The 19,506-nt window shown below is 33.8% G+C and overlaps 1 long non-coding RNA gene across 12 annotated transcripts in view; it reads right to left on the bottom strand.

Annotated features, from left to right (window-relative positions):
- LOC106040874 (uncharacterized) overlaps window positions 1–19,506 on the bottom strand; it is a 157,017-nt gene that overhangs the window by 134,440 nt on the left and 3,071 nt on the right. For 10 of the 12 annotated variants that reach the window (XR_010831743.1, XR_010831737.1, XR_010831736.1 and 7 more), the window contains exons 2-3: window positions 15,901–16,141; window positions 15,116–15,177 (exon numbers count right to left, since the gene is read on the bottom strand). This is a non-coding gene — a long non-coding RNA (uncharacterized lncRNA). Of the gene's footprint in view, window positions 1–15,115; window positions 15,178–15,895; window positions 16,142–19,506 lie in introns of all 12 variants that reach the window. The other 2 variants (XR_010831742.1, XR_010831744.1) reach the window with 2 other exon arrangements.

Here is a 19,506-nt window from a genome sequence, read left to right as displayed (position 1 = left end):
TCATTATGTTTAAATGTTTTCTTCATAAATTAACAGCTTTATACTCTCCACATATGAAAATCCAACACACAAAATTTAAAAGAAAAAGGCATGACTTATTTAAACTAGTCAAGATTATTTTATGCCAATTAAAAAAGACTACCTGAATTATACCCATCCCTCCAAACTTTACATAAAAATGAAACCAAAATGTCACGCTGCCAAATGTTGTGATAGTGGGGATTTAAAAGTTACACTGTAAAGCAGAGCAACTGACAGTAGCTACATCAATAAAATACATTGATGTTCTACTAGAGGACTAAGCTATTTGTTTCATTATGAAACACAATAGAATTAACATCATGTTGAACACACAAAATCCCCAGTACTTTCATCCAATCGTGAGAGAGATGGACTCCCAAGGACTGCAGTATTTTTCAGTAGCTGCCTCTTAATGACAGAAACAAGTGTGTAAACTGAGAAGTGGGTCTGATACAATTCACAAACACTGTATGAGAACAGGCATTTAATTTAATCTGCAGACAATTACTGGTAAAGCTGCTTTGTGCGTTGGGTTTAATTCCTGGGCTGTGAAGTCATGCAATGGTGCTCAGCAGAGCAGAAAGGTGAACGACATCCTGTTAAGTGAAAGCAAAGAGGCCATTTTACATACAGCTCTATAAGCTGGCTAAAGCGGGTGCCTGTATTGCAAACAAAGAAGACTGCTTCACAGCCACATTCCCACCCAACTAACCAAAATCACAAGCCATGAAGTAACTTGACACAAACAGTGGTTAAGCTTCTGACTTGTGGCTTGAAGCACATTTTTTGTCAGACTCTATCTGTGGACATAATTAATTGTTTGCCAGAGAATTTCTTGGCACAGCAGATAGCCTAGCACTTGAAAAATAAAATGTATTTCTACCCATTGTGAAACAGGTTTCAAAATAGTTTATTATCACTAGCCATTAAATTAAGGATACAATCATCTGAAAAAAAAGTGTTGCTTGAAAGTGTGAGGAAGCCACTGGACACATGCCATTTCTGGGATTCTCATGAGGGAGTTACCTCTTAAAAGTAAAATAGGAAACAGAACTGTTAACTATATAAATGTACATAACATATCATTTATCAAGATTGTTCTAAGCCTTAAATTTCCATAATGATGTGCTGCAGCTGAGCCATGCCTAGTACCTGGAAAGCCCTAGTGCTCAGAAACAGAAAAAGGAAAAAGGGCCCGTGATTGTAACAAGTACATTTGGAACTGAAGCACAAGTCAAGAGGTGCTTTATAATTTCAGGCTTGCATGCACATATAACCTGAGAATGTGGTAAAATGTATTTCAAAATACATTAAAAATATATAAATATGTATATATAATTATATACAAATATAATTATGGTGGCAAAGCCTAGATGATTTATTATGATTCTTATTTTTGACTTTCTGTAAAAAATATCTGGAATAATACATTTCTAGAGAAATTCTTTAAAACAATTTCAAGTCAATATTTTTTCAGTAAGTATAATTAATCTGAAACGTGTTCCAATAGTGAAGATCTGACCTCTTTTTTTTTTTTTTTTTTTTTTTGGTGGCAGTAATCAATATATATGTGGTAGTGATACCACAGGATGAAATATATAGTTCTAGACTTGGCAAATTTTCTGCCTTTAAAAGGAATGCATCTGATGGTTGAGTCAGATATACAAGCCAACTAGAAAACTTCTGCTTTCACAAATGCAAAGAATAAGCTCCTATTCACTTGAGATAAAATATTTAAAAATTGTAAATGCAAACAGACACTTCAGCATGACAAAGTTTCACATAAGTCACATTCAGAAACTATTAAAAGCAATCAAAGGTTTCCCTCTAATCCTCAGAAGAAAAGACTTGGCCAATCCCAAACAGTTAAAAATAATTCATGTTATTCTGACTGTCACAGGCAGAATAAAGTCTTTCAAGATCATATATAAAAGTTACTATGGAAATAATACTAATCTTCTTTTTCTTTTTTTTTTTTTTAATAAAAAATATCAAAAAGCACATCAGGCTATTCATTTTCAATCCATGTGTGAATGAGTAAAATTAGAGATATGGGAACATCTTCAGTGGTTTGGAACCCTGCATCCATACAACAGGAAAGTCATAAAATGCTCATATTTGGCTTTCTTAAAAATAAGTATCAGTTGGAATAAAAATGTTAGGCGACCCAGACAAAAACTTAATCATAAAATTAATGAAATTACTTATTTTTATCAAAATATTTAATTGAGAAAATATATTTCCTATTTATGTATAGGATAAATGGGTTATAAATTGTATAGTATATATAACTGAGTTCCAGCTTTTCTATTCTTCAGTGCCTTCAACAGTATACTCAGATTCTAGAGTAAATATTAACTGTATGATTCACAGACACCTATTTAAATAACTGAAAAATATTCTACAACTATTTGAAAGGTTTGGCATTCCCCAGTCAGATGATATCATATTATGATTCTGTCATTTTTTCCTTTGTTTGGATGCCCATGTTTTCAAGACTGAGAATTTCCTCAATGAACTTATCTTAAAATACATAGAAGAACAACTTGAAAGTTCTTAAATGAAACTGCTAATTCTCCAAATACTGGTAAGTGGGATTTCCAGAACAAATTAAGTGACTTAGGAACAAAAATCTCCTCCATTAATCACCATGAAGTAAATTAGATTTGGAAGACAGAAACTGTCTACACAATTTCATATAATTCTACAATAATATTTCATGTTATTTAGGTGTAAATTAAATTCTAACATTCTGTCTTCCAGTAACATATAAAACTAGTTATGACGTTTTATTTCAGTTTACTTTACCCGTTCAAAGACAGACTCTACCATAAAGACAGTGAAGCTGGACAAGTTTCTAAGTACTATAATTTTTTTTTCCCACTAAAGGCAGTGTGTACATATACAAATACACGCACATGCATACACCAACAGGTAGTTTCAATCACAAAGAAAGGAAACTGAAAAAGTTAATCACTGTATTTTAAAAGTACAGAAATGAAAAGACCAAAAGGAAATGAAGAGCAAAAAAATGATTCAGCACAAGACAGATTAATATACAATGCTATAGCACCAATTGCAGATAGATTTCAGCATTGATGCACCTTTGAAAACCAAAGTAACTAGTCAGTATTCAAGTGGACAGAAGCCAAAATAAGACATACTGCTAGTAAACAGATAGCATAAATACTAATCACAGAAATAACCAGACTAAAACCAAAAAATTTTAAAAGTTACTCCTTCAGTGAATAAACAACAGGATTATTCAAGTTGCCAATCCTTTTCCCTAACTCAGGAATATCTCACATAAGGCAACATTCTTCATATTAACTTTAATTTATCTCACGCAAAGTTCACTTTGTCATTAGCTATTTTATTGTCTTGTTCCATGCAATATCCCTAACATGCTGAAGCAACAGCAGAAGAAAGAATGTCAAAGTAGAATTGACCAACATGAACTTCATTTTTTATTCCACCAATTGTAGAGAGTGCATCTTAACAGAATGAGTCTATTTCAGATTGACAGCTCATCCTATCCATAAACTATGGCACAGCAGAAACTGATGGACTTGCCCAGAAATGTGCAAGTACTACCAAACAGAGGAGAGTACACACACAAACTTTTTTTTTTTTTCATCAGCTAGTAAAGAATTGCCAGTTGGACATAATCGTTTCCCTTTATTTCATAAAACAAAAATCATAGTATCCAATATCACAGTATTTCTCTACAAAAACATTGTATTTGTTCATGAACATACATGAAACAGAGACTGCTGTAAAACAACAAATCTCTAAGCAACTTACCACTCAAAAATGGACACCAGGAATTCTATCACAAGCTGAAAACGATGCCAAATCGGGAAGCAGAAATGAAAATTCCACTTACCACTATTTGAAGAATAAACATATTCTTCAACTGACAGAAGGTGTGGCTGAGTAAAAATTGTGTGAGAAGATACTTCAGGAGCAAAAATTACAGATAGTCATGAACAAAGGATAACTGAAGGTGATATTCCAAGAACCTAAGGATCTTCCAGTTCATTTAAGCCCTTAGAAAGTAAGAAGCTGAACAGGGCATCTTGCATCTTGCCTTTTAAAAGGCAAGACTGAGTGGTGACCACAAGAAGTCAACAGTACCCTACACAGCCCGAGACCATTTCTGCTTGCCATGTTCTACTGAGGGTTGGAGTCTACCAACAAAGAATCCAAGAGGATAAATATAATGAACACTAGGTGATGTAGTTTTATAGAGAATATGTTATTCTTCTGACGGAATTATAAATAAACCTCAATGAAACTTGTATAAACTACTGAATTTAATGCATTCAAAGGGACACTTATGAAAACAAGAGTTTGGCATCTGAATAGCATGTGTATTGCAGAAGTACGATGAAAATTAATTCCCACATTATGTCAAAAAGAAAGAAGATACATAAGATTTGAAGTATGAAATTACATGGATTGTACAGCTTCAAATGTTTAACTCAAGTAAAAGCCAGCTTGCCAGCCAGAAAAAAAAGCACTTAGAGAAAACTTCTTTAGGTACAGTAGATTTATATTCTTTGTCTAGATACAGAATAAAACTAATATGTTTTATATCCTCAAGGGAACAAATTATTGCCTTCAGAAATAGCAGAAATATGTAGACAGAATTCTGATCTTTCTTGAAAATGTGAGAAGCTCTAAAACAGGGAGATGCAATTTTATTAGCAGTAGGACATCTACTAGTTTTCAAGATGCATGTAAAGAGAGTCCTATTATAGAAATATTTGCATCTTTCACAAGAATAATTGAATAATTTTCCTATGACTAAGGACTAACCCATATTCTGTCATGTCTTTAAATCAACACTTGAGAAATCACTGATAGAAATTCAAGAAAAATCTACTTTAAGTATAGCTTGTATTAGGTTTAATGCAGTACAGAGTGAAATTGTTGTATTCACGAATAAACCCTGCAATTTCTATTTATTTAAGAAGCATTTCCAGGTTAAGTTAATTTGAAGAAGTGACTGAAAATTGGCTGGGCCATCAATTGTTGCTAGTAATGAAGTTTTTGCCCTGGTGGAGAGACCAATGAATTATATAATTCATTGTAGCACAAATCTTGGGAATTGTAAAAGAAACAGGGTCTCAGCAAGCTAATTGCTATAAAGTTCATTAGGTTATATGGCAATCTATCTGACAGAGAAAGAGAACATGAGAGGAAATGCTTGAGGCAATTCATATGGTTTGAAATTCCAAACAGGTAATATAAAGTATGCCAGATTAGAAGTGAAAGTAAGTTGAATAAATCAACCAGAATTATTCATGGCTTCAAACATTATTCATTCATTTACAATTTATATTAAAACATTTTGAACTATAAGTCAGGAACCAAAAATAAAAAAAAATACATAGGGATATCTTTACTTACTTACTATGCAACTAACATTATAGTCAGGCTGGAGGAGGAAAGCTAAACAGTAAAGAGAAATGGATATCTTGTAATTTTCTCTGAGGAAAGAAAAACTGCTTCTGCTGAAACAGGCTAGGAATCATGACCATCTAGTCTGAGATAATGAGTACTTGTTACTGTCACAGAATTTCTAAGATTAAGAAGATAGGTAAGAAAGCTAGTTATGGAAAAGGTACTTTCATCATTCTGAGGCTACATGAAGTCCAGTGAGGGCAAGAATGATCTCATTCCTCTAAAAAAGTCCCCAGTTCTTAAGGAGCCATCCAATTCCTCCAGCTTGCTAAAGATTTGCTCAACTCACATTCTTACTATCATTCTGATAATATCAACCACATCTATCATAAGAAAATATTGAGTAATAACTATATAGTCACTTAAGAAACTTCTGGCACCTAATACGTAAGCAGACTAAGATTCTGGAAGCAGAGAAAACTGAGCAGAAATCGTTATTCTCTATTTCAATACAGAATTCGTGATAGGAAACCACCATTTTTGTAAATCTAAGTATGTACTCTTTCACTATATAAATGACTTGCAAAATAAACTATTTTAACTGAAGGGGAAAATGCAAGCCTTCATAATTGCCAGTTATGATATGTTTTACTTTCTTTCATGCAACCACACATCACAGAAAAAGGAACCAATATTACACTAGTGTCAAGAGCATCCAATGAATGGACTAAACCATATACATAACCTTTTGGCTTTTGTTGGCATTAGTATTAGCAACTTTTTTACTCCAAACGCTTTAATAGTGCACTTTGTATCTAAACCTTTGAAGACCTTTGCAGTGAATACACAACAAATAAACAATTACTGTATTAAGTCTGTACAAGAAAGATTTTTAAAATGTATCAGATTCAATTCTCAAAATTGTTTTCAGAGAATTACAGCCCCAGCTTCATCTGTTCATCTGAATTATCCAGCAAGTTTACACTGACGAATAAACCTTGTGTTTATTAGCATTTAAAACAACTACAAATTAGCTCAAGATTCAATATTTATTTGGATCCGTGTATACAGGTTTTAGTACAGTGCTATTTTGGCCTTCAGAATACAACTCCCTGTTGAAAAACAGGAAGCTGGAAGTTTTGACAGGTGAATTTGCCAAAGAACAGAGTTAATATTAGAAGTGTTTTTAAATTTTAGCTGGATGCTTTTGCTAACGTGATGTGAAGTAAAAATCAACATTTGCATAAGAATTCTCAGTTTTGAGTCATGAAGGTCATATCTTGGGAACCAAAAGAATATGCCCTTTCAAAATGTTTGGCTTGCACTTGCAGGAACACAAATTCCATCAGTTTACATGGTTTTCAAGATTTGTCTTCCCACATAATAACACTGTTGAAGTGATCAGCTGGATCCTGTTGCACAGTTCTACAGGAAAATGTGGGTTCTGTGCCTGCGATGTATTAAGTTTCTTATTTGTTTCACATCATATAAGGGCTGTGTTCACACCTCACAGATGCATATGTATTGTAAAGAGACTGGTATCAAAACACTGTATAACTGCATGAGTTTTGAATTCTGTGCCACAATTTGTGAAGGTTCTTTTCTTTCATTCTTTGTAATCTAGGCTTGCGTTTAACCGATTCATCCATTATTATTATTTTTTTAATTTCAGAAAAAAATACCCTTAGTTCTTGGACTTTGTCAGCCATTCTTATTGTATGAATTTCAAGAGCAGAGATTAACACAGAGTCCATAAAAAGTAATTTGCTATCAGAAGGATATAAGTCACAATGTTAGCAATATTTTTATTTCTATTGGAAAACATAATAACTGGAAGGAATTATGGCAGTCATATCATTCTAACTTAGTAAATTTTATCTAGTAAAACAACAAAGCAGTCAAAATTGCCCATACAGTTGACATAAACTGGTTCAAAAATGAGAGACACAAGGATCTGCACTGACAATGTTTTTGCAACAGAAATTCTGATTGAACAAACTTTCTTCCAACTTGTTGAAGAGGCAGCTGTTAGGTTCAGACAGACCCTATATGACCTGCAAAGCAAGTTTCACATCAAATATTGCATTCCTGACATACAATTTCAAATAAAAAACAAACAATTCTCTTAGTGTAGACAGAGGTCAATATTGACTGCCTATATTGCCTAAAACAGCACTTCTGCAACACAGCAGAATATTGATATTATTAGTCTCCAAAAGGTCATTTTGCTTTTAATGTTAGTTGTTTAAATATCTCTAGAATCCTTCTGCCTACCTCACCTGCAGACTGTGAATAAGATGACAGTTTCAGTTATTTTAGTTTGATGATATATTAAGCCAACTATGTTACTCTGTAGACATCAAGATCTTACCTAAGCACACTCCTACCATTTTTTTAAAAGTTTCCAAAAGAGTTAAAAACAATAGTTGCAGATTTCTTATAAAATAAGGTTTACTACTTCAGAAACTACTTATCATTAGCATGAATATTTTTTACCGGAGCATAAATATTAGCATTCTTTGATTACGTTTCAATTAAATTACTGGAAAAAAATAAAAATCAAATATCAACAATATCAACAAAAACATTAGACCCCATTGCTAAGAAGAGCCTACAATAATAAGGAAAGAAGCAATACTAAAGTATCAAAGCAAACAGTGAATCTCACTGTCTCCTCAGTTTGTCCTTCACCCACACATTCCCCTGCTCCCCAGGCCTGCTCTGTGATTGTTGGCCCTTCTCTTTACTCAAGCTGCAAACTCTTTGGGAAGAAGCTCAGCCTGTGCTCTAAAAAAAACCTCACCACAACAGCCCAGTTTACCCAAAATACAATGACTGAATGAAATCACTCTCAGTGAATGGCCTTTAAATCAGAATCCATACAGGAAATAAAAACTATGGCATCCCATTCCAATCAAGTTGTCACGACAAATAGTGATTTTAATCTGTTTTATAGCTAATATAGCTAATATTTTACTAAATTGATAAAAATATGTGCTTTAGTTTAAAACATTTTATTTTAAACCTGAGACGGCAAAACCAAACCAAAACGAAAAACAACTACTAAACTAAATGCTTTAGAAACTGAAGAGAAGCAGGCCACCTTTACAAGTAATTAATTAATAAATAAACTAGACACAAAGTGAACTTCAATAGTGAAAATGACAACTGTGTTTCAAGCATACACTGAATAATCTAGTTAAATGCTTGAGTTCCTCTACCTGTGCTATTAAAACCCAGAAAGCATTTCCTTCCAAAGTGTTCATTAATTGCATAGCAGCAATGAAAGACCTATGCAGAAAATACACGAGTAGTTTCTGAATATTTGAGTAATTGATTTTAGGTGAACGTTAAACTATTATTATCATCAAATCTTTTGCAGACATCAGTTTTACACTTATTTCATTAACCGCACAATATAGATGCCTGTAAGTTACATGCAAGTGACTACACTGATGCAGTTCTGCCCCCTCCTGTTCGATTCAGCATATGCATGAGATTACAGAGTATCTCAGCACAGCAACAACAAAATAGCCAGACTCAGCATAGACCAATTTGATGGATGTTGCAGGACACTGAACTGTCCTGCAATAACTTCTCTGGATTCTGACCTGTCACTCATTAAGTGTTTATGCATAGAAAAGGATCTTTCAAGAGAAACACAAGAGAAACAATCATATCATTGTGCAACAGAAGTAAACTGCAATTCTATTTTTGCTATTACTTTATTTGCAGAAAGATAAGCAATAATGCTTTATTTTATATTTCCTAAATATATACTTTTTTCACTTATTCAGATCTAAGATCTATTCAGATTTCTGTGTAACTTCTATAAATTCTTAGGTCATGAGAAACAGTTTTGGGAGACAACCACATGTTCAGATATCTGATAATTATCTCCTACTTAGGTAGGTTAAAAATTTGAAGTTTAATTTCATCTGATATTTTCTTTTATCTCAGCACGATGATGCTACCTTGCCAGGTCTCCTTCTTTAAGATACCTCCAGTATGTGTTTCACAAAGTTTAAGCTTGCTACCCAAAGCCAAAAATGCAAACATAAATATAAAAATGTCCCTCATGAGTCAGAAACCTTAATAAAAGATGCTAAACTCTCCTTCCTGGCTTTCAGGATAGCCTTTTCACCCTTTACCCCAAGAACCTGACTTACATGAACAAGGAGGTATTGCAGATTGATTTGCACAATGTGTTCTAGCAAGCTCAAAATCAGATCTAGCAAACAAGAAATTCATGGCGAAACTGCTAAGCACTGCTAAGCTATGTGAGCAACATGGAAAGTCATTTCCTTTAAGTGTTTTTAAGATAATTTGTGCAGGCTGAACAATGTTAATGGAATCTTGTAAGCATATTGTGGAAGAAAAAAAAAGAAAGCTTGTACTTTTCAAATTTTTCTATAACAAAAAAGATTTCCTTATTTTCTGCTCCTGTTCCTCTGAAAACAACCCTGAAAGGGATCATCATCAGGTTGTGGCCTCTCATGTCCATCAGAGAGGCTTACAGCCAAGTTTAGAATCTTAATAAGATTTCACAATGGAAGTACAGCTAACATCCCAAAAGTTGGCTTTCCAAACACTGAGAATAGCTGGACAAATGAGAAGAAGCAGGTCAGAACAAACATAAATCCCCATGGGCACCAAGAACAAAATTGTTCCAATTTAAATTGTAAATATTCTGGCAAAAGCTTTATAAACAGCAAAACAGCTCTTCATGTAAACAATTTCATAGTATGGTCAGAAATTATGCTTCCTGGCACAACCTAGTCAGGTCCAGATCCACAAATTCTGTTCCCTGGGCTCATAGCAGAACTGCCAGATTGGCTATGCATAATTATTATTGTTCCACATGTGTAAGAAATTATCATTGTCAATATCAATGATGTGCAAGCTTTATTTGACAATCTAACATCTGTATACATGTAATGGACCATTACGCTTTTGACCAGTGTGGAGTAGCCAGCACAATTACTATGCTAGAGTTTTGTTGTTCCATTTTTCAGTAATTCTTCATATGTGTACTTGGACAATGTTTCTGCTCGGAAGTGTTTAGATACATTATATAACCATACAAATATCACTTTTCATACACTATATTTGAATATTACTAGTGTCCCCACACATCCCACTGTGATACTATGAACACTGAACTCCAATGACATTTAAACATACCTTGAAGTAAAGAATGTTGTGTCATTGCTATTGCCTAACTTTTAAATGGATAGATTACCATGTGATACTTCCTTTTAGGTCTATTTCACCCATTAATATATTCCCTTCTCCTACAGCTTTCCTTTTACCATATGATACTTCCTTTTTGGTCCATTTCACCCATCAATATATTCCCTTCTCCTACAGCTTTCCTATTGAAACAACTAGTTATTTTATGCTTTGATATGATGACCATAGAAGGAGCTTATGCCTCTATTGATTTGGTGATTCAGCAGTTTTAATATCTCCAGCTAAAATAAAAGCTCCCAAAAGAAAGGAAAGGGGGAGTCTTCTCCTCCTCAGTTAGGATGATTCTACTGCCTTTGCTGCATGTTTTGTTGAAATAACTCTATATAGGTGACAATAAAGTCTCATTCTTTTTACCTGACAGAGGTTTGCTCCACTACTTAACAGGATCACCTTCTGCAATTCCAGTCAGTGCTTCACTGTACAAAATCTTTTTAGCACACAAGATGTTTTCTTCCTACTAGACATTTATCTGGTTTTCTTTTGTCATTTCATCTTGCTTCTCTGCCCCCAGCTACTCACTAACTGCTCTATCCAGAGAAGATCCAGAAACCTCTCCTTGATACAGAGTTCTTCATCACTAGAGAATATAAGTGATGGCTACATAAGTATTTTTTTAAAAAAAAAACAAACACACACACACACACAAAAAAAACACAACCGCTTTAGTCTTACCTAAAGAAAACTTCTCAGAAAAACATTGCTCCTTCCAGCTGCCTTCTCCTATTAGGGGTATATAACATCTCTGATTCACTCACAGAAGATGTAATTCTCTGCACTTAATTTATTGGGAAGAATCCAGGTTTTGACCAGAGATGAGATGTGAAAGTCAGAAAGGACTTCCTGTCAGTCTTTTGTAAGAAAGACATATAGCATTTTGAGATCTGAAATTTCTAGTCTGGTTTTGACGTGTCTACATTGGTATTCTCTGGCAAGTAGGCATGCTACTTATTTCCATTTTTCATATCTTTATAAATGAACAATTGTATACATACTAATAATTAATGCTTGCCTGTGACTACTTGATTACAGGATAGGTCTAAACCTGAATTGTTTGCTTTAAATCCACTGCCTTCCAAATCTATTGCAAATTTAAATCAATATTAAAAAGGAAAGAAAAAAGACCCTCCGGGTTCTTGAACAGAAACTCATCATTACAAAAAATATGACATAGTTGTAATGGTTGCAAAAGACTTAAGCGCTTTCTGAGTTACTGAAAATTAGCTTTTGAAGTCTATATTGTAGTGTTAAAAACAATAGTATATATATTGTTTAATTTGTTAATTCTGTTAATTCTTCTTACAGCAAAAAAGATATAATCGCTCTGCCTTTGGGTGTTAACAGAACCATTGTGACTGACTACTAGTAACCATGGAAATATAAAGAGCTAGTCAGAGACCAACATCAAATTAACAGAGGTGTTGAGAGACAGAAAATAGATATATGATAAATTTGCTAAACATGAGAGCCAGCTGAATCTGTACAAACTCCATTAACAGCATAGAAAGCCAAGTCCACATAGCTTTTTGAATGCCTAAAAGCATACAGCATTTACTATGGCTCCTTTCTGTAAATAAAAGGAAATGCCTTTTAAGGTTAGTTTTAAAGCACTCAATGCAACTGAACTTGTTTAAAAGCAGAACCAAAATGAGGTAAAAACGGTTCACATGTCAATAGGAACAGTAACAATATCCATGAAAAGACTGAAAAAGACCCAGCTGAAGAAGGGTTTTCTTAGAATACGATTATAGTTATGGAGATTATGCAACTGATGTGACATCTGAGTTAACTTGGATTAGCATCATCAAGAATGTTTTCTCGTCATCTGGAGAAAGCCCCCAGCTTAAATAGACACAAAAATATTTAAGACAAACAATCAATGATTATTTATTGACCAAACTATTTGCCTTGTAATGATAAGGCATGCGTGTATTTAACTGCTTTCTCAGTGACAGGCCAAAGGCCAAACCCACAAAACATTGTTTATGCAGCCACAATTACAGTCCTTAAATATAGACATCCTTTAAAAGAGACACCTTGGAAAAAAAGGAAAATATATATTCTTTGCTGTAATAAGGAAACTATGCCCAACAGCAGTAAAATCTTTTTTTTTTTTTTTTTTCAGTAATACGTCTGGTTAAATCACATCTACTTAGGAAATACAATTACATATATACATAGCAAAAAAGATAAAACATATGGGCACATTACTTACATTACACAGGTATGCTGTGGCTCAAAAAAGCCAAAATGTGTCTGCATGATCAGTGCTAACCTTACCCAATGTGACCAAACAGATACTCTCTCACTCTCAAAACCTTAACACCATTAGACAAACTAATCCAAACCCCTCCTTCCTTGCTTTTCTTCTTCACTTTTAACTATCAGAATTAGAACTCTCTTTCAGTTCTCCTCCTGGCTTCAGGAAGGCCAAAATCACCTCCAAAGCAGAAATATTTCTCCTGAAGCACAGTAATTTACATGCCTAGATGATCCAAATTGCAATACCACATTTCTTAAAGTGGGCTCAGCAGAGACTTGTACATAGGCTTTAAAATCATGCAGTGGAGGCACGTGGATCCACAAGGCTTAACATCCTTAAGGAAAACCTTTTTTGCCCTTAATTTTCTGTAGGTCCTTAGGATTCTTTATAAGATGTAAGATATGTCATCTTTACTTTCTCAGGGACAAGAAAAGAATGATTGATTGATTTGGCAAGCTTTTATGATAAACATTATTTTCATGTCTTCTTTGTCCATTTGTCTTTCTGTTTTCTACAGAATAAACACATAGACCTTTACGTCAATGAATATATTGCAGATTTCTGTTGGCATGACTATAATGACCAGGGCTGTAAATAGCTGAAACATCATTTCAATGCAATTCTACTGGTGGTTATACTCAAAAAAAAAAAAAAAAAAAGTGAGGCAAGAGGCAAGAGGCTGGGAGTCCCAGACAAAACACATTATGATTGGGACCAATTGTGTGCCAAAACCAAAGAGATGAACGGTGTTAGCTGAATTAATGAAATACACTTTTCCTGGGAAACAGGGAATGACCTGCTGCTTCACCATACAACCATCTGTTTTCCCCATTTGCCATCATTTTAAATTTAGGAATGAAAATGAAGATACTGCTTGGACAAGCTTTCTAGCAACTTCTTGTTCATCTTGCTTAAATCTTCAGTTTTGGAGCAAACGTTCAGTTAAGGGTACATTTAAACTATATTAATTATTTTGAATTTCATTATTATGTCTATTGAAATCTCCAACGTCTATACATAAACTGTAACATTTTAATGAGGAACCAGGATAAAATCTGAAGAAATCCCATTGTTACATTCTTCAAATGAGTTATACAAATAAAATCCTATGGACTACGGGCTTTCAATAAAAAAGTAGTTTCTAAGTGCCTAAATTATTTTTGAAATTGAAACGGGTTTCTATGCTGTTTAAACATTTTCAAAAATACTCTTTGTCTATTTTGCTGGTGTCTGGCATTATAGAACCACTCCTAATGAGAGTTACTACTGCACTATACTAATTACTGTAATACTAGTAATATATTAGAAATAATACACAAAAATATGGTTTATTACACAATCCAAATGGACTCCACAGGGTTTCATAAGATATAATTTATAGCAGAATGCATTTCTAGTATTGCAAGTGAATATTGGCTGCAGTTCATATTTCCATTTTGTGTGTGATGAAAGATTTTTTGATTAGTATTTGGGAACTCACTAATTCAATATTCATGAGAAATACCAAGTGCAATATGCAGAAATGTTTGCAGAGACGCTAAAATATAGAAGTCATTTTTTTCATTAGTGGCAGAAACTTTACATTACCTAATTAATATAATTTCTGATTATCTTAAATGCTTATTTGTGGCACTTTAGCCTTTTATCCTCTGAACCTCAAGCTAGTATCTAATACCACAAGGGAAAAACAATAGCATGAAAAAAGAATTAGGTGTACCACAAAAGAACCCTGGTAAAAAAAGAAAAAAAAAAAAGGCATGACAATGATTTGTATTTTTATCCTGTATTTTAGTGGAGAACCTAGAGACTAAAAATATTTAAAAATATGCTTTGAAGCAATACCCAAAGTAAAATATTATCCCCATTTAATTAAAAATAAACAAAAGGTCAGAGACCCAGATCCAGAAATGTTTAAGTAAATAATTCATTTTAAAAAGAAATAAGGATTTAGTCTGAAGTAACTTCATGAGTCTGTGGTAGATCTCTTATACTCTCCTTCTGTGAGATTGTTCTGTAACTTTTAGCATGGATAATGAATATTTTCTCAGTAAATAGGTATGTACTACTAAATCACAAAAGCAGTGCATTGACAAGCTAGGAACACTGGCAATATTTAAGCCCTTTTGTGGACTGCATTTCATTACTCACTAATAACTAGATCTGCGTACTTACAGATACTGTGTTCAGCTTGAACAATAGCTTTGCATCCAGTTCACAACACAACACATAAAAACCTGGAAAATAAAAACAAACACAAACACTTTTTTTCATCCAAAGACCTGATCCAAAGATTAAGACTAAGACTTAAGAGAGTCTATCAAATGACTTAATGAAATGTAGATCAGATCTGTAAAAAGCAGACATTCAATTCACGATTTTGGCAAAGTGTATGCTGTCATGAGTATATTTATCCACCCTTACTAATCTTTTCATGCTTGGCATTTATACATGCTGTATACACTCAGTTATTTTTTTCAGAAAGATCTTGAAGTCATGTAACCAACTACTGATATTAAAGCATAAACAATATCTTAGGGAATAGTCATTAAAACTGAAGTAAAAAGAGCCTGCTGAAACTTTACTTAGAGCAGTTATATTGTATTTAAGTAAAATTATACTATGGATGGTGTAGGTCGTATTTACGACAGGCGTAGCATTTTCCAAGACAAAATTAAAAGAATTATGTAGGAAAACCTGTATGCTACTTTATACCATCAACATAATTAAGTGTGACACAACATAAGTATTATGGGAGCAATACCAAGGAAATTCAAAATAATTGGCTACCCTTATCTATGACTTGCAACTTGAAGTTTGAATTAATTAAAAGAGCAAGTTGAAAATAACAGTAGAAAAGCAAATACCTAATATAATTATTATTCTCCTAAAAAAAAAGTCAGAGAAGATTTTTAGGACAGAATTTCTCTTCATAAGAGGAAGAATTCTGGGTACCTTACCAACTTTGACACTGAGGCATGCTCAGCTTGGTTCAGCTCTCTGACCCAGATGACCTGCAGCAGGAGTACATGCATGTGAAGGATTTATCCTTCCTTATAATCCTCTGTGCAGGATTTTATTTTGTTGCGTGTTGCAAGTTGGCCTGTCATTAAGTTGTTAGAGTCCCCTGTAATCTCATGAGTTGCTTCTTAATCTCCGGTCCAAGCACTGGTCTGTAGGATACCTAAAGATGATGCAAACCTATAAAATAAATACAGACATCTTCCCACACATTGAAGCAAGCAAAGAAATTGAAGTAATAAAAGTCATAAATGAATATGCAGAGTACCCCAAATTTCATTAGTTTCAAATTTTGTACAAGGGTCTAAAGCATGCCATACCCAGGCAGTACCCATATCTCATCAATCTTTTTCCCAAGCATCTTTGGGAACAGGTATCTTTAGCCTCTGTCATCACTGTTTGCCATTTTTTTAGAGATGATTGGGATTTAACATACACAAAGACTTACTTCCATCTACATGAATGGATAGATGAAGTTCTAGAATTTTATGGGAATTTGCAAGCTACTTGTGCAATTGCTAGATTCTGGAATTAGGTTACAGTCTGGCATCCATTTCATATTTATGCAGTGTTAATATTTCCAAGTGGATCTAAATGATCTATGTAACTTGTTTTTGTATATAATTAACATACACAGTCTTCTCTGTTATTTGTGCTAGTCACTGGAATTTATCCCCAACATACGTTACTATGGATTCATTTTTGTTGCCTTTTTCAGGCACTGAAATGTCACATCAATTTTATGGCATATGTTGTGTATATAGATATATAGATCACATCATAGCAAAACATTACTATGGACTAATGTTAATGCTGATGATACGCTGACCTTTATTTTAACATCAAATGGAGAGAAAATATATGTGAGAAAAGACAACACACCAAGATGGAATATAAGTGACTGAGCACAACTGTGAGAATAGATGTTACAAGATTGAGTATCCTTTAGACTGTAAAGATACCAGCTACTGTGCAATTCTAATCTGCCAGCTACTGTCCAAATAGATCACAAAATGAAAGTCCCTATGTCGAGCAGGGCTTAAAATAGAACAGCTGATGAGTAAGATAGTATCTCTTATATAAACTTCACATTTCACGCACTAAGACTTTGTGTTGTCAAATATTACCAGGGTTGCTATTCTCCATGAAAAATCTGGAGCAGAACAGAAGTACCAAATTGTTTGACTTTTCAGTCTTTAAAATGCAGTTGTTGTTTTCATGCCACACTCAGAAACTCCCTCCTAGTCTGCTTTGTGATTCATGTGTTTGGCTTAGTAACTCCTGGATCTCAGAACAAGAGGGAAACCTTCCCTAAGTACTTCCTGTCTTTCTACGTAAACTAATAACAAGATGGAGTCCTCCCAGCTTTCCAATTTATGGCACACCAGGCACACCTACGGCTGAAATACTAGTAAGCCTCAGAAAGTGCTTTGTTCTGGTTTTAAAATAGCATATATCTTCTGTGGCAACAAAAAGGTTGTTTCTCTAACATTATTATGTAGCAATGTAATATTAATAGACTACTTAATTAACATAATCTGTAGACAATGGAGGAATCAAAGCTCACTGTGAACGTAAAAGCTGCATTGTTTTTTGCTTTAAAAGACAGTTACTAGGCTACAGCTAATCACTACTCTGAAAGCATGTTACCTTAAAACACTGTCAGGAATACAGACAGGTGTAATGTTGAGGGGAAGTAACAAACTGTGACATGCTTAACCTCAGAGGCCTTACTCCAAGTGCCTAATGGAATCTGTGAAATCAATGGCGAGTTCTGACTTAAGAATTAAGAATATCAGAATAAAGTCCAGTATATTTACAAGATCAAAGGCCAAGAATCACTCTCTCACTGTCACATTACAACCTGTCAATATGAAAATCCTAAAGGAATGGAGTCAAATTACACCATCCTCTAATAAAACCTTGGATTGTTAAGTGATCTGCTTTTATTGGCTTTCTAAGCACTAAGTGAAAATAGAACCAAGACCCTAGTCTTTAAGTATTTCACTGCTTCTTTTTAGAATAGGGGTTGCAAGCATCAAGTTTTCCTTGTATCTGGAAAATAGCTAAAACCTTTTGTGTAAGCGATATGCGAAAATAAGCAGAGTTGCTGAGTGGACTACCAAACTCTTTAGAAGGCTGTCAATGAGGCACTCCACTTATAATTGTGGCTTTGCATCTGACTTAGTATGTGGGTGTAACCCTGGCCAACTCAATTAATGCCCAGGTCTGTTTACCCAATCTGTAAAAGGGGGGTTATTATATACATTTAACTAATACAGTCTGTGACTGTTAATTAGTTTAAAAAAAAAAAAAAAGGAAGAATTCAAATATTGTAATGACATTTACAATTCCAGCTATCCCATTCTCTTCAACTGGTTTACTGGTTTTGCTTATTTATCCTTTAAAACGATCAAGTCAAGGTTCATTTAAGTTTCCTATGATCAGTTCATCATCAGGAAGACTTCTTGTTGCTTTTTTTCTCATTGATTCTTATCCTCATTTCAAGTCAAAGCTGTATATGTACTGCCTTCCTGTCTCTACTCTGTGAAATTTAGCTTACAGCTTTGATGAATCTGCTATTCTTGAACAAAACTTTATTCCAAGCATAAATTAAAGTTTACCACAGTGGAGTGCTGCTACTGTCTGAAATGCAGCAACTAATGCCTAACATTTTTACCAGTATTCCAAGAGAAAGATTATCTTTCTCATACCACTGTTCAAGTGAAGCTGACACCACTCTTGTAAGGATGCAAGAAGTATGAAGAAAAAAAAAAGCCATAAAAGTTATAGCTTTCCTTGAGAGTATGAAAGAAACAGATTAGTTTTATTCAAAGATGCAGCTGCCAAGGGACCATAAAACAACTGTAACATCCTCTCCCAAGAAAAGACAGTAAAATGCTATCCTGGGTCTTAATGTATTCAATAAATCATGATGAAATGCTGCCAGAAATTTCAAGAGTGTCTTTGGTTTAATTCTATATCAACAAAATCGCTGCTGCTAGATTTTTTTTTGTAAGAATCTTACACAAGCTACCTCTAGATTTTTGCATGATGTGTAAAAGAGAGAAAGTAATATGGTATTGAATTAAAATTACTATAAGAATGATTATTTATCAACAAAAATGGTAAATAAAACTTTAGTAAATATTTGGGTAACATTCCAGAAAAAAAAAAAAAGGACAGAAAAAGTAGGAAGAAAAGCCCTTGATGGAAAAAAAAATGTTATTTGAAAAGGCTGTCTTTCTATAGCCTTTAAGATCTTTAATTTAGAATATTTAATTCACTAAAACATTTTAAACATATTTAAAATTTGCTCTCTCTCCTTCAGTTCTGACATTTCCATCCTCTGAAATACTAATTAAATTCTGTATATTTTTAATGAAGTAAAAGCTCTGAAAGTGTTTTGACCTCCATTAAGTTTGAATCCAGATAAAGACACAAATTCTTCTTCCTGAGCCATCCGTAAAGACTGAACAAGTAGTGCACAGAAGTATTCAGAATTTCTTAACACTCTGGCCTTAACCTAGTTTTCCTCATTAGAC

Source organism: Anser cygnoides, chromosome 5 (genome assembly GCF_040182565.1).
Source record: "Anser cygnoides isolate HZ-2024a breed goose chromosome 5, Taihu_goose_T2T_genome, whole genome shotgun sequence".
In the NCBI taxonomy this organism is placed as follows: domain Eukaryota; kingdom Metazoa; phylum Chordata; class Aves; order Anseriformes; family Anatidae; genus Anser; species Anser cygnoides.
Note: the sequence above shows the minus strand (reverse complement) of the source record. Positions and strands in the feature narration are given on the sequence as shown.